This window comes from Misgurnus anguillicaudatus, chromosome 4 (genome assembly GCF_027580225.2).
Source record: "Misgurnus anguillicaudatus chromosome 4, ASM2758022v2, whole genome shotgun sequence".
NCBI classification, from domain to species: domain Eukaryota; kingdom Metazoa; phylum Chordata; class Actinopteri; order Cypriniformes; family Cobitidae; genus Misgurnus; species Misgurnus anguillicaudatus.
This window is the reverse complement of record NC_073340.2, coordinates 2,332,317-2,349,476: the sequence shown is the minus strand read 5'-3', so window position 1 is coordinate 2,349,476 and position 17,160 is coordinate 2,332,317. Positions and strand designations below refer to the sequence as shown.

At 39.0% G+C, this 17,160-nt stretch overlaps 1 long non-coding RNA gene across 1 annotated transcript in view; it reads left to right on the top strand.

Annotated features, from left to right (window-relative positions):
* The first annotated feature begins 269 nt into the window (after positions 1-269).
* Positions 270-17,160, top strand: part of LOC141363674 (uncharacterized) — a 245,305-nt gene continuing 228,414 nt past the window's right edge. The window contains exon 1 of the long non-coding RNA XR_012369176.1: positions 270-1,789. This is a non-coding gene — a long non-coding RNA (uncharacterized lncRNA). The remainder of the gene's footprint in view (positions 1,790-17,160) is intronic.

Below are 17,160 nucleotides of genomic sequence, written 5' to 3'. Positions count from 1 at the left end.
GTGGTGCCGGGCGTGGAGCCGGTGGCTATGGCAGGGGGCCACTGAGCTCGCACAACCTATCACAACCAGATTTAATGGCGCCTATGCACCCAACATGGGGCCAAAGGGAGTGGTGCGGATGAATGATGGGGCACACAGGAACCCACCATGAAAGGAATGGCTGGGCCTCTCATGGACCACTAAGAGCCCTAGTGGATAATGGGCCTAAATAGTCCACCGTAAAAAACAGAAAAAAAGAAAAAGTTTCAATAACGGTGGGGATAATGGGTTCCTGGTAAAATTGAAAAGTGACTATCAACAAATCACTACCCTATAAGGTAGCAAACCAGTCTAGTTCACACGCATTTCTGTATTCCTCCAACACACCAGTTAATAATAGATAGGGACCTAGAAATTACTATGACCTGTCAATGTTGTAATGTGACCCCGGACGGACGGGGCACAAATGAATGGCTAATTAAACTATGGAGAGATAGAGCCTTATGTCTGATCCAGGACCAGAGACTTATGTTATTTTTATTTTTTTGGGGGGCCTTATAAACAACAAACAATAATTAACAAGGTATGTACCAATATATAAAACGGTGTCTTAGATAAAGTTTACCAAAAAATCCTGGCCAGCCAAACCTGAAATTATGTCCATGAGGGTGTAAACATGACTGATCTAATCACTGAGGGTGAGCCACATGATGGCATACCATTGACTGAAAAAGCAAACAAATTGAGAGATGGTTTGTTCGCGGTACCTCTGACAACTCCCCCACCGGTAATCACGCTATTTATGGATGGCTTTGTTTTAGAGCATCAGATGGTACGCTAAAGGCATGGTTTGCTGTGGTTGACCAGGTTGAGGGTGATTTTGTGACTAGAGTGAGTGGTAAATTGGAGGGTAAGCAGTCAGCACAGACAGCTGAAATGATAGCTGTTATCAAAGCCTTGCACTACGCTGGTGAAGAGAGGGTGATTATTTATAGTGACTATGCATATGTGATTGGTGCAGTATATATGGAACTGCCATATGGCAGATAGGTGGGTTTGAAACCAGGAAAGGCCGGCCTATAACACATGCTAACAAAGCCTGACACATACTACAGGCTGTGAAGGTACCTAATGAAGTGGCTGTTGTCAACTGCCTAATAAACCACTTATATCCCAAACCATGGTTTCCCAAGACAAAGTTAGATCTGACAAAATTGACAAACACGCACTGGAATTGACATATAGTTTCGGGGCTGCTTGTCACCCCAATGCCAGAGCAAAGCTGAAATAATGAACCTGACCTGGACATTAGAACTTGACTTGACAAAATCTGTGCACAGACAGAAATAACATGGCTTGACGCATTGCCAATTGCATTAATGTCTATTTGCTCTTCTGTTAACAGGATTTCTGGTTTCACACCCTTTGAATTGCTTACAGGTCGACAGTTTCCAGGCCCACGGAACGCCTTGGTGTAGGATCCAATCCTGCCACTAACTAATGATGTTTATTTCTACAAACTAACTGCTCTGATTAAACATTTTTCCTGCCAGGCTACCACACAACGAAATTGTAAGAACGACCCAGCTGTTACAAATGATGATTGGGTTTCTAACAGACACAGGTGTGGACCTGAGGACTCAGGTCCAAGAGAGGGAGAGTGTTGAAAGTGAAAGTGAAAGTAAATCAGCTGGAATACAGAGAGAACAAAACAGGAAGTGAAACATCAGGGGTAACATATCAGTGGTAACACTCACACAACACCAACAACAAAGTCAACAAAAACTCTGTAAAATTGTGCATAAAAAAGGTGACATTTTTTTCCCAGCCCAGCAACAGAACCTTTAGCACACTGTGTGAGTACAGACTGTGCCTACGGAGCAGGTATAGCCGTACAATTCAAGGCCAAGTACGGAAAACAAAAGGTTGTAAGTCAAAACAAACACACAGGTGAATGTGCAGTTACTCATGAGGACGACGGCAGACTGATTTTTCATTTAATAACCAAACAAAACTGTACTGATTTACCACCATATGAGAATTTTACCTACAGCCTCAGATGCATGAGAGATTGGTGTGAGAAAAAAGGAATAACAAGTGTATCCACTCCCCGGCTGGGGTGTGGGTTAGATAAATTGGATTTCCATAAGGTGGTGGAGATCCTGACAGAAGTGTTCAGGGACCTGAACATCACAATTACAGTTTATTCATTGTAAATTCTTTTGCTGTACTCTTACTTGTTATTAAGTTTCAATTTAAGAGTGTTTTTTGAATTAAGCCAATAAGCATAAGTGTATTTTTTCCACAGAGATGAAGCTATATGGAGATTGGAAGGTTCTGTGGACCCTAAGGGTTATAACTGCAATTATAATCACCATAATATTTAGCATAAACAATGGAGGTAATCTGAAAATTGACATAAGGTCCAAGACAACACTACAAGATCCGTGCTTAAAGAGATATGGGGGAATTGAATTAAATTATACAAAAATGAAACAACGTCATACACCTTTGATTTATGCAGTATGATAGACTGTGGAGGGCAATAGTAACCTCTATAGTAGTGTCCATTGGTCTATTTGTGGCCATCCTGGTGACCTGTGGATGTTGTTGCATTCCCTGTCTTAGATCCCTGTGCAACAGATTAATAATATCTGCAATAGAGAAAAAAGAGAACAATCCACCCCCATATAGCATGCCCCTATTAGGCTTACAGAACCTGGATGAGGATGAAGAAGAAAATGTGTGACCTCTTTCAGAGGTCAAGAGAGGGAATTGTGGGATTTGATTTTGTTTTACTAATCGTGCTGTTTATAATCTTAATTCATGTGTATTTTTACAACAATGATTTCTGTGTTGAGTACAAGAAAGTTGTCTGTGTGGGTGTGTAAAAGTTGAGAGGCTGTGGTTTCGGTTGGGGGAGAAACAGCATATGCTGAGGAATGTACATCTGGAAATTGTCAAGATAAGAAAGAAGCCTGAGGGGGAAAAGCAAACAGACAACCATGTTATTAACCAATGCTTTAATATTCACAGGATAAAATATGCAATGTATTTCTTACTTAATCAGTATTAATCATTGAATAATTGATGTAATAAATATAAGATGTTGTCTTTGATAAATGTGTATTAACCAATGAAATGAAGGTTGCATACAGAATAACCTAATGGGGGCATGGCAGCTCAACCTTGAAGAACAGAATCTCCTGTGCTTGTTCTTTGTGTGTGTGTGTGTGTGTGTCATTTCTTCCCTAACAGGCTGAAACTGGGCGTGGTAAGGGAGTCAGATTCACAAGGAAAAGCAGCCTTTGTGGGTGGAGATTCTAAGAAGAAGATTGACGTCACATACTCTATAAATAACTGTTACCTCAAATGCTGGTGGTTCTTTTGCTTGCCAATTGTGGCTTTGAAATGACCCAGCGCGCTGTAAAACTTTTTCATATCTGATCAATAAATATTCAATTTAGATATTTGTGTCTTTCTCAAATTATGATCATGCATTGGACGCCTTAAAGTCCAACAAAGTATCGTGTAAGCAGTGTTGGGTGTAACTAGTTACTAAGTAATTAGTTCATGTAATTTAATTACTTTTTCCTTGAAAAAGTAAAGTAAGGGATTACTCTTATTTTTCTTGTAATCTAATTACAGTTACTTCTGATGCAACTAAATACTGTGTATGGACAATTATGTATACTATAATACAATTGTGGATTTTACATGGTTTAAGTTTACAATTCTCACTATTAACTGGTTGATTATAAGCATTAATATTAATGAGATGCTGGCAGTTATTAATACTTAAAAGCACATATTAATGCCTAATTCTGCAAAATCTTATTTTACTTCTTTATCCCTCCCCATTTCTACCAATACTTAAAATTAACAACTTCTTTAGTATTAATGAGCAGTAGTTGGAGTATATTGAGGCAAAAGTAGTTAATAGAGAGAATTGGACCCTAAAGTGGGATCAGAATAATTGATGTACTTTTATATATTATTTATTCGAGTCATTTCAAGCCTATCCTTGTATCATGCACTAAATAGGATTAGAAAGTAATTAGTAATAAGTAATTAAATACTTTTTGGAGAGAGTAATTTGTAAAGTAATCTAATTACATGATTGAAGATGTAATTAGTAACTAGTAATTAATTACTTTTTTGAGTAACTTACCCAACACTGCATGTAAGACACAAGGCAATTGTCTGAAATGGCATCGCTCTGGGGTGATATTTCGATGTCATTAATATTGAGTCCGAGTGACAGAATTAAGTCTAATGTGTGCTTACGAGTATGCGTTGGCCCTAATACATTTTGTTTAATACAGAGATAATTAAGAACATCCATAAACGCACGTCCTAATGCATCTTTTGGGTTATCCACATGAATATTAAAATCACCAACGATAAGAGCTTTATCTACAGTGACTGTGAGTTCAGATAGGAAGTCGGCTATTTCTTTAAGAAAATCTGTGTGGTGGCCCGGAGGCCTATATATGGTAGCTAAGATGAACGAAAGCTGTTTGTTGTTACGATCAGTTATTTCCATATTTAACAGTATTATTTCAAACGAATTAAATTTTAGTTCGGATTAATGGTTTACTTTGAATATTTTGTTGTATATTGTAGCTACACCCCCCTCCCTTTTAGACGAGGAACGTGTTTATAGTAATAGTCTTGTGGGGTGGATTCGTTTAAACTGATGTAATCGTCTGCTTTAAGCCAGGTCTCTGTTAGACAGAGTGCATCTAAATTTTGGTCAGTAATTATTTCATTGATAATTGGTTCTTCATTGGTAAGCAATCTAATGTTAAGAAGGCCAAATTTTAACATTTGAGTTTCATCTGTTAATGTATTCTGTTCTAATTTTATGTTAATAAGATTTGTGCGAGACGAGGTAAACGGTGCTCTATTTGTTCGAGGAACAGACACAGTAGAGATGTGTTGGTACTCTGGTAAAAAAGGCTCTATGTGCTGGGATATATGTGATCTTGACATGTCAAGGCAGCTAACAGACTGATGGGTAAGCCGATCTGTCTGTTTCCTGACCTGGGCCCTGGATAGTCAGACAATACTGTAAAGGGTCACCACTAAACGTGGTTGGTTCAGGGATCGGCAAGCGGTTCATGCTTAATGAGCTGGCGATTGCTTGGGCAAGACTGGCAGACTCCTGGGTCATTATCACTTCAGGAGCAACTTGGTGAGGTTGGAATGATACAGCATCAGGATTTAATCGAGGTTTGGTTTCCATTCTGTAGCAAGCAGAGTTAGTTTTGTCATTAAACTCCTCATCATGGTCCTCAAAACCTTCAAAACCATCATATGCTCTCACACGAGCTGCTGCTATAGCAACGTCTTTTGCTGCTTGTAACTGCTGCAATTTTGCTCTTTCTTGTTCCAACTGTTGCTGCATTTCCACCTCTTTTTGTTTCATTTCTGACATCATTTTTGCCTATTTAAGTTTCCATTCACCTTCTAACTTGCGAAGATGTGCTTGCTGTGCTTGGATTTTTTCATGGCTTTTGATTGTTCCAGCTTAGCCGCAAGCTCTGCTTGTGCATCTACTCTGCTGGTGTGGGTACTGGCTGAGCTGGAGTGGTTGCTCAATCTCTCCGGTGACTCTGAGATTACCGTTTCAGTTTTTGTGTGGCCAAAGACAGACCCATATTCATCTTTGTTTAATGTTTCTCTTACCCTTTCCTTCTCAAGTTGATCATTATAATCTTGATTAATAGTCTCTAGACGGTTACTTATGAGGTCACAAATGTCTTTTGTTAGCGTACCACAGGCATCCATTTTCTTTACAATCTCTGGTGTGGTGTTACTGTTCCATAAGATAGGTTCATACTGCTGGCTAACATCATCTTGCTTTGCTTGAAAGTCTTGTTGTAATTCATTAAAGGGGCGGTGAATTTGTTGATTTTATTGTTTTATACTGTTGTCTGATGTCTACTTATGATGTTCGCATGGTTTTTACATTCAAAAACATCAAAAGCAATAAGTAATATGCTATTTTGTAACATGGATTAGTGGCTGTCTTGAGAAATGGTTCGTTTGAAGGGGCGGGCCGCATTGAAGACCTGAACGTAAACACCCACTGCTATGATTGGACAGCTTCGTTCCCCGTCATTACATGTAGGGAAATGTTTTAAAAACATTAATGTGATAAAAATAGCAGCCGAACACAAATATGTTTGAGACACAAAAGATTCTGGGTGCTAAACATGATACACATAAATGACAATACGTATATTAAAGTAGAAACAAAACTCGACGTGACTAAATTACCGTATAAAACACAGTAAGCGTGCATCCGAATCTAAACTGCGGCTAATAAATCCTTATCAATAACTTTGTATATTTCTATTGTGCTTGTGAGGTTGCTTTTACATTCACGTAATGTTAAATACCATGATATATGATAAAAAATAAGCTTTGTTGAGTGTTTGACCTTTCAAACGCAACTTGCCTAAATTACCGTATACAACACAGTAAACGGGCATCAGAATCTAAACTGCGGCTGATAAATCCTTCCTTATAACTAACTTTGTATATTTCTACCTTTAAATTACAGTCGTATTGTTAAGTGTTGTACCTTTATTAATCGTTTAATGTTTTTAGTAAATTAAAACAGTCAAACAAACGTGTTTAGACACGAATGTTACAACAGGACATATCAAGCAATCTCTTTTAACAAAGCAATAGTGAAACGCAGTAACTTAAATAAAGTAAAATGTCTTACTGTGAATTATACTGCTGTGTCATTGTTGTCAGATCCAATATAAGTGGTGCTTCTGAGTCTCTCTGCAAATCCAGCATCGACTTCTTTACAAATGAATCCATGTACACAACGTTAATAACACTCCCCACACGAGCTGGAACTTCTTCAAAAGCAAACTTTATCCACGCATATTGCTAATGTTATGTTTCAAGCCTCCGAATTGAAGTATTTAGCTTCTGTGTTGTTCCCACGCGGTTCTTCCACAACCGAAAATGCATTTCCATGGTATCATAACAGATCACCGCGTCAAAATAATAGTCTCTCAGAAAAAATGTATTTAAAAGTCATTTTGGTTACATTTGTCAATCTTTAAAGACATGTTTACTCGTTAAGACACACGTGTGTCACGCCAAGCTGTGGGCGGGGCTACAAAAGTAGACTTGTCCTTTTGGTTATGGGGAGGTGTTTCAATTCTACTTTGACGTCATAGATTTCCGAATTTTTCACTGGAGTGTTTAGCTGGCTTGGTGCCAAAAACGGTTATATTTCAGTAGCACGGACGTTTTCAGTTCTGAAACTTGCAGGATGTTCATTTAAGTATGATGACCTCTTATATAACAAATTATCAAGTTAAAATTGAGTTTTTGATTCACCGCTCCTGTAAGTTCTTCTGATGAACAGAGGGTTTTTAATTTTGTCCTAGTCTTCCTTGCTACCAGCTTCCAAGAGTCATAGGTTTTGTTAAATGCTTTCTCACGTTTTTTTGGTGTCTTGCAGTGTTTCCCACAGATCTGAAATTTACTTGTGGTGGTAGCTCGTGAAAAGGGCAATCATCATATCCACCGACAAAAAATGGTCTACTATACATGTGACAAAGAACTAATAATGTGTGACACAACACAATACTTTGATTTATTAAACATTAATATGAATTTCACATTATAGTTCATTAATCTAACCACCCCAAACTTTCTTTGCCATAAACAAAGCTGAAACTGTTTGTTAAAGCACCACGAAAACACTTTATGTTTTTGCACTGATATATGAAGCAATTTGATGACCCCTTTTATCAAACTCAATTATATACAATACTATGTACAGTATATTAATAGACAGTGCAGGTCTATAGATTATAAATGTGACTGATGTTATAATGTTAATAATTTCTATTAGTTAGGCACTTTTACTGCTTCTGCTTTCTATTTCTCTTTTGCCGATTAAAAAAGCTTAATCCACTCATTATTTCAGATTTAAAGCGTAACTAAACCCCTGGTCAGAACCTGACTCCACCCACTGGCAATATTTGAAAAATGCAAGAAAAGTGGGCAGATCCCAACGGAGATAGAGGGGACGAACTAAGCTCGTACCAAGCCTGTGGTGAGATCGTAACAAGGGCGTGGTGAGCTTGAACCTGCTTACGTCACAAGTTACTTTTTGGACCCAACATCCAATAGGAAAATTCAACTGCAGTAGCCACCGTTCAACCTGAAGAGGGCAGGACTCAGACGTTTTTACACCATATATTGTAGTATTGAAACACTTTATATCCAAATGTCAAAAAACTTACTAAAATCAATGAACAGCACTAATAAAGCATCATTCTTACAGATCATTAACTAAAAAAAGTTGGTTAAGGGTTCAGTTACTCTTTAAAAGTCTACTTGCTGTCCGGATGACAGACTTTACATTACAGCTTTGCGTTTTTTATATCCTGAGTCAGCTAGAGCTTTGCTCATTCAGTATTAGCACTGCTTTTTGCTACAATCTCTGTGCAAACTGTTTAGATTTTAGTAAAGATATGGGGCCGGATTGACGAAAACGTTCTTAAGACAAAAAATAAGAAAGTTCTTAAGATAAATTATAAGAAGTTCGTAAGAATGTTCCTAAGTGCAATTCTCGAACATTTCTTAAGAAATTCTCACATTTTTTCTTAAGAATATCTTAAATTTGTGTCTTAAGAATAAAATGACAAGCTTTGGAATGAATGATACCCTGCTAATGATGTAATAAACGTATTAATCTTTTGACGAACGTTACCTTGCGATCATTAACGCGATAAAAAAGAGTGATACATTAAGACTATAGATGATGTTATTCGGTGTTGTAACAGAGGCCAGCTAGTATTAAGGCGGTGCGGTGAGTAAATATCATTTCATAACGTCGCAATCAGTCCATCATGCGGGTCGAGCGCCCTGGGCGAGCGTGCTTCACTCTCCGTGCTCACGGCTTCGTCCCCGCGCTCACGCGTCAAGAGACGGACGCGGAGGGTGCAGCGAGCCCGGGGCCGGATTCATGAAAACATTCTTAAGACAAAAAATAAGAAAGTTCTTAAGATAAATTATAAGAAGTGCGTAAGAATGTTCCTAAGTGGAATTCTCAAACATTTCTTAAGAAGTTCTCAATTTTTTTCTTAAGAATATCTTAAATTTGTGTCTTAAGAATAAAATGACAAGCTTTTAAATGAATTAAGATACCCTGCTAATGAGGTAACAATACACTTATCCATTACTATTTTGGCTAGCTTGCGATCATTAACGCGATACAAACGAGTGATGCATTAGGACAATTACAAGATGTTGTTCGCTGTTGTAACAGAGGCCAGCTAGTCTTTAAGGCGGTGCGGTGCGTATAATTCCATAATGTCCCAATCGGTCCGTCATGCGGGTCGAGCGCTCCGGGTGTGCCTGGCTGCTTCATCTCCGTGCCCACGGCTTCATCTCCCGCGACGTGCGCTCACGCGTCAAGAGACGGACGCGGAGGGTGAAGCGTGCCCGCGGTTTCGGAGCCCTCAACTCACATGACGGAGCGATTACCGGTTCGCCTCCCGCTTAGAGCGACTTTTAGCTGTTAAGTAATTTTACAATGAATGTAGGCTATTACGGAGAAAGTTAAATGTTTGCTAATATTATCATATATGTTTCATATACTGAGTAGCCATTAAACTTCATTATATGAGTGTGGAATTCCTCTTTAAACTAATTTATGTGAAGTAAACTGATTAAATTGCCATTTCAGACTACAAACAACATGTCACATTTAAAACAATCACATTAACTTATAAAACATCTTACATTTTGAGATTTAAGACTACTGTAAGGTTATCCTAACTTTAAGATGTTATTTAAGACAGTTTATTTTTCGAGAATTGGAATTCTTCTTAAGTTTTTTCTTAAGAACATACTTAAGGAAAAAAATAAGAACTTTCTTAAGAAGCTTTTTTGAGAATACAAAATATTCTTAACTTTTTTCTTAAGCTTGAATTTAAGATAAAAATGGCAGTTAAGAAGATTTTTCTTCTTAAGAATGTTGTGTGAATCCGGCCCATGGTCTATTAATAGTAAGATTATAAAAAAATGGGATAAAGAAAAAATGAAGCGGCGCGTGGTCGTGACAAGAGCCAGCTGTTATCGCCAATGAAACCGGAGGCACGCTGAAACAGCACTCGAGCTTTGCGCTAGCGGCCGTTCTTCGATCGACTCGGGTTTTACACACAATATTAATCAGACTTGGGACCCGAAGTAATGAACTAGGACAGACCCGGACCCGACAGACCATTTAAAATATAAACCCGGAACCGTACGGCTCCCGCGTCCTCAGTGAAGAAAGACCTCTAATGGTAAAACTCTGCTCAAGTTCAGAAACATGAATACAATACAATGTGACACTGAGGTTGCTTCGCGTTGCACCCAATTCATTGAGAAACAGAGAGCACGTGAACGGACACTCAACGGGAGAGACACAACGTGCTTGCACGCAAAATGAAGCCAACTTGGATGTTATAAACACATATGCACATAAGCATATGCGACCATTTTGGTCGCAGTGTAGTTCCCTGGCTGCTCAGTTACCTCAGTATGTGCTGCAGTTGATCCAGTTTGCCGCGCTGGATGATGAGTTTATGACGCGTGCATCATCTTCACGGTCACCCGACCCCCACCTTTCTATCTCTCGCTCGCGCTCTCTCTCTCTCGCGCTCTCTCTCTCTCTCGCTCTCTCCAAAACACGGGTCATCCAGTCGAGTTCAGAAAATACGGAAATTCGTAAAGTGATTTTTTTTTTCCTGGGCGGGTCGCAATTTACCTGGGCGCACCGCCCAAGTAGAGCCTATGTATGGGAAACACTGGTCTTGGTCATGCATCTCTTGGCCTTTCTCTGTAAACTTTCTCTCACGTGAGCTGGATCTGCATGGTGTGTCTTTATGTGACATTTTGTGTGAATTTAGCCTATTATTGTCCTATGCCTGAATTTACACTTATAAGCTGTAGTTATGCCTTACCACAGAGTAATATTTATGTCAAGCATTAACAGATTATGGACATCCAAAAGGTTTTTGTATAAAACAGTAACAACAAATTCACACTTCAAACTATTTCATAAAGACATGAAATAATAACCCTTTTTTGAAGTTGAGAATTAGCTTGCAAGTTAATTTTGACCTTGATAATACCATATTAATTTACTTAGTCACTTTTTGTAAGCTTGGGTGTGTAGAAATCGTCCCTTTTGCTACTTTGGCATCCAGTGTCTTTTTTGCATCTCTAGTTGTACCTTTAGCGTACTGTCCATTTTAAGTCTTGCCTGGGTGAAGGAGTTGGATGCAAACGAAGTAAACTGGCTGGTAGATTGGACCTCAGATATGATGGCGTCAGGTCTGGTGCAGCAGTGAGTTTTCACTGTAGCGGCCCCTTGGATTTATTAATCAAAAGACGCAGAGAGTTTCAAACGGGTGTCGGTTTATTTCCTCTCAACGAACACCATGCACCATAAGCACCATGAACACCGTGAAAACTACAACAAAACAGCAGAAATACAAAGTGTTTCTATGTAGTTTCACAAGTAATTAGCACATAAATCATGTTCACATATTAATCATGTTTACACCATATGTAAATCATTTTAAATAATAGCCAATATAGAATGAACAATGTTTTTAAGCTATTATGACAAATAAAATATCACATGCTTCTTTAAATTAAATACAATATATTACAAATGGTTACAGAAAGAATATATATATGTTTATCAAGATAACACGTGTGATGAACTCATAAACAAATTAACTTCATGACATTCTCTTTTTCCACAAACAAAATCTCTTCTGACAATAATACACAATACACATTTTTGAGTTTCATATCTCATTCTGTTCTCCAAGGGCACTAATTAAAGAGTTCTGCCATCAGCTAGCATGCTCTCTAGCTCGACACACACACACCCTCAAAGTTCAAGCCTCTTAAAAATAACAGGTACGAACAACACAAAAAATAAAGTAAATCACAATGTAAACTTTTTCCTTACAGGATTCAAATGGATGAACATGATAAACAACTAATATGTTTACAAGTTTTTTTACCGTTCTTCCGACGATGCATCAGCACCACATTGCGAAGCTTAATCCACTCATTATTTCAGATTTAAAGCGTAACTAAACCCCCGGTAAGAACCTGACTCCACCCACTGGCAATATTTGAAAAATGCACGAAAAGTAGGCAGATCCCAACGGAGATAGAGGGGACGAACTAAGCTCGTACCAAGCCTGTGGTGAGATCGTAACAAGGGCGTGGTGAGCTTGAACCTGCTTACGTCACAAGTTACTTTTTGGACCCAACATCCAATAGGAAAATTCAACTGCAGTAGCCACCGTTCAACCTGAAGAGGGCAGGACTCAGACGTTTTTACACCATATATTGTAGTATTGAAACACTTTATATCCAAATGTCAAAAAACTTACTAAAATCAATGAACAACACTAATAAAGCATCATTCTTACAGATCATTAACTAAAAAAAGTTGGTTAAGGGTTCAGTTACTCTTTAAAAGTCTACTTGCTGTCCGGATGACAGACTTTACATTACAGCTTTGCGTTTTTTTATATCCTGAGTCAGCTAGAGCTTTGCTCATTCAGTATTAGCACTGCTTTTTGCTACAATCTCTGTGCAAACTGTTTAGATTTTAGTAAAGATATGGGGCCGGATTGACGAAAACGTTCTTAAGACAAAAAATAAGAAAGTTCTTAAGATAAATTATAAGAAGTTCGTAAGAATGTTCCTAAGTGCAATTCTCGAACATTTCTTAAGAAATTCTCACATTTTTTCTTAAGAATATCTTAAATTTGTGTCTTAAGAATAAAATGACAAGCTTTGGAATGAATGATACCCTGCTAATGATGTAATAAACGTATTAATCTTTTGACGAACGTTACCTTGCGATCATTAACGCGATAAAAAAGAGTGATACATTAAGACTATAGATGATGTTATTCGGTGTTGTAACAGAGGCCAGCTAGTATTAAGGCGGTGCGGTGAGTAAATATCATTTCATAACGTCGCAATCAGTCCATCATGCGGGTCGAGCGCCCTGGGCGAGCGTGCTTCACTCTCCGTGCTCACGGCTTCGTCCCCGCGCTCACGCGTCAAGAGACGGACGCGGAGGGTGCAGCGAGCCCGGGGCCGGATTCATGAAAACATTCTTAAGACAAAAAATAAGAAAGTTCTTAAGATAAATTATAAGAAGTGCGTAAGAATGTTCCTAAGTGGAATTCTCAAACATTTCTTAAGAAGTTCTCAATTTTTTTCTTAAGAATATCTTAAATTTGTGTCTTAAGAATAAAATGACAAGCTTTTAAATGAATTAAGATACCCTGCTAATGAGGTAACAATACACTTATCCATTACTATTTTGGCTAGCTTGCGATCATTAACGCGATACAAACGAGTGATGCATTAGGACAATTACAAGATGTTGTTCGCTGTTGTAACAGAGGCCAGCTAGTCTTTAAGGCGGTGCGGTGCGTATAATTCCATAATGTCCCAATCGGTCCGTCATGCGGGTCGAGCGCTCCGGGTGTGCCTGGCTGCTTCATCTCCGTGCCCACGGCTTCATCTCCCGCGACGTGCGCTCACGCGTCAAGAGACGGACGCGGAGGGTGAAGCGTGCCCGCGGTTTCGGAGCCCTCAACTCACATGACGGAGCGATTACCGGTTCGCCTCCCGCTTAGAGCGACTTTTAGCTGTTAAGTAATTTTACAATGAATGTAGGCTATTACGGAGAAAGTTAAATGTTTGCTAATATTATCATATATGTTTCATATACTGAGTAGCCATTAAACTTCATTATATGAGTGTGGAATTCCTCTTTAAACTAATCTATGTGAAGTAAACTGATTAAATTGCCATTTCAGACTACAAACAACATGTCACATTTAAAACAATCACATTAACTTATAAAACATCTTACATTTTGAGATTTAAGACTACTGTAAGGTTATCCTAACTTTAAGATGTTATTTAAGACAGTTTATTTTTCGAGAATTGGAATTCTTCTTAAGTTTTTTCTTAAGAACATACTTAAGGAAAAAAATAAGAACTTTCTTAAGAAGTTTTTTTGAGAATACAAAATATTTGCAACTTTTTTCTTAAGCTTGAATTTAAGATAAAAATGGCAGTTAAGAAGATTTTTCTTCTTAAGAATGTTGTGTGAATCCGGCCCATGGTCTATTAATAGTAAGATTATAAAAAAATGGGATAAAGAAAAAATGAAGCGGCGCGTGGTCGTGACAAGAGCCAGCTGTTATCGCCAATGAAACCGGAGGCACGCTGAAACAGCACTCGAGCTTTGCGCTAGCGGCCGTTCTTCGATCGACTCGGGTTTTACACACAATATTAATCAGACTTGGGACCCGAAGTAATGAACTAGGACAGACCCGGACCCGACAGACCATTTAAAATATAAACCCGGAACCGTACGGCTCCCGCGTCCTCAGTGAAGAAAGACCTCTAATGGTAAAACTCTGCTCAAGTTCAGAAACATGAATACAATACAATGTGACACTGAGGTTGCTTCGCGTTGCACCCAATTCATTGAGAAACAGAGAGCACGTGAACGGACACTCAACGGGAGAGACACAACGTGCTTGCACGCAAAATGAAGCCAACTTGGATGTTATAAACACATATGCACATAAGCATATGCGACCATTTTGGTCGCAGTGTAGTTCCCTGGCTGCTCAGTTACCTCAGTATGTGCTGCAGTTGATCCAGTTTGCCGCGCTGGATGATGAGTTTATGACGCGTGCATCATCTTCACGGTCACCCGACCCCCACCTTTCTATCTCTCGCTCGCGCTCTCTCTCTCTCGCGCTCTCTCTCTCTCTCGCTCTCTCCAAAACACGGGTCATCCAGTCGAGTTCAGAAAATACGGAAATTCGTAAAGTGATTTTTTTTTCCTGGGCGGGTCGCAATTTACCTGGGCGCACCGCCCAAGTAGAGCCTATGTATGGGAAACACTGGTCTTGGTCATGCATCTCTTGGCCTTTCTCTGTAAACTTTCTCTCACGTGAGCTGGATCTGCATGGTGTGTCTTTATGTGACATTTTGTGTGAATTTAGCCTATTATTGTCCTATGCCTGAATTTACACTTATAAGCTGTAGTTATGCCTTACCACAGAGTAATATTTATGTCAAGCATTAACAGATTATGGACATCCAAAAGGTTTTTGTATAAAACAGTAACAACAAATTCACACTTCAAACTATTTCATAAAGACATGAAATAATAACCCTTTTTTGAAGTTGAGAATTAGCTTGCAAGTTAATTTTGACCTTGATAATACCATATTAATTTACTTAGTCACTTTTTGTAAGCTTGGGTGTGTAGAAATCGTCCCTTTTGCTACTTTGGCATCCAGTGTCTTTTTTGCATCTCTAGTTGTACCTTTAGCGTACTGTCCATTTTAAGTCTTGCCTGGGTGAAGGAGTTGGATGCAAACGAAGTAAACTGGCTGGTAGATTGGACCTCAGATATGATGGCGTCAGGTCTGGTGCAGCAGTGAGTTTTCACTGTAGCGGCCCCTTGGATTTATTAATCAAAAGACGCAGAGAGTTTCAAACGGGTGTCGGTTTATTTTCTCTTAACAAACACCATGCACCATAAGTACCATAAACACTGTGAAAACTACAACAAAACAGCAGAAATACAAAGTGTTTCTATGTAGTTTCACAAGTAATTAGCACATAAATCATGTTCACATATTAATCATGTTTACACCATATGTAAATCATTTTAAATAATAGCCAATATAGAATGAACAATGTTTTTAAGCTATTATGACAAATAAAATATCACATGCTTCTTTAAATTAAATACAATATATTACAAATGGTTACAGAAAGAATATATATATGTTTATCAAGATAACACGTGTGATGAACTCATAAACAAATTAACTTCATGACATTCTCTTTTTCCACAAACAAAATCTCTTCTGACAATAATACACAATACACATTTTTGAGTTTCATATCTCATTCTGTTCTCCAAGGGCACTAATTAAAGAGTTCTGCCATCAGCTAGCATGCTCTCTAGCTCGACACACACACACCCTCAAAGTTCAAGCCTCTTAAAAATAACAGGTACGAACAACACAAAAAATAAAGTAAATCACAATGTAAACTTTTTCCTTACAGGATTCAAATGGATGAACATGATAAACAACTAATATGTTTACAAGTTTTTTTACCGTTCTTCCGACGATGCATCAGCACCACATTGCGAAGCGTGTAACAGGAAGTTTAGCACCATAAAACATTAGAAGAAGAAGATGCGCTTTTCAAAATAAAAGCAGAACAGACCACAAGGTGGCACTGTAGAACTACAATGTCTTAACACATAAATATAACACTGTGTAGGAGAATATTAATGGGTTCCACCCATTGCTAATGTAGTGAGGGTCTTACGTCAGAGTGAGAGTCAGAGTGAGCGTCGTGCATCAGAGCTCCGTCGAGTTTATCATCCAAATCCTATTTTCTGATTACCTTGTTCCTATTTATATAATATAACATATTCGTTTATCTCAAGAATACTTTACCGTGACGACTATTGAGCAGTACTACCACGTGAAACGATTTATCACTGCTAAACACCCAGTGTTAGCATATAGCCCGCTAGCATCAACAAACAGGTACCGGTTTTAGTTACCATTTTGCCGATCTAATGGCGGACTCATCCACTGAATGCTATTCAGACCTGTCCTCACCTGAGCGGGAAGCTGTGGAGCAGTTGATACCCGGTTATCGCAGATCCTACGCGAAGTACAGCGCCCAGTTCACCCAGGCTCCAGACATCCACAAGCGACCGAGAAGTGCAAAAAGCGAACACCCTACGCGGTGCAGCTTCACGGACCGCGCTCGAGGGAACGGAGACGCCATCGCCCAGAATGAAAGCGATCGGGAAGCCGTGGAGGAGCCGCTGCCCGGCCGTCGCAGATTCAGCTTGCCTCACATCACACTGGCTACAGACGTCCGTAGGCGATCGGGGCGTGCTGCGAGTGAGCTTCCCTCGCGATGTAGCTTCACGGACCGCGTCCAGGTGACCGAAGACGCCATCACCCAACATGAAAGCGGTAAGACTCCGCTTGTTATTGTAACCTGCATTACTTGCCACATGTACAGTTTAGCTTCTTCCAT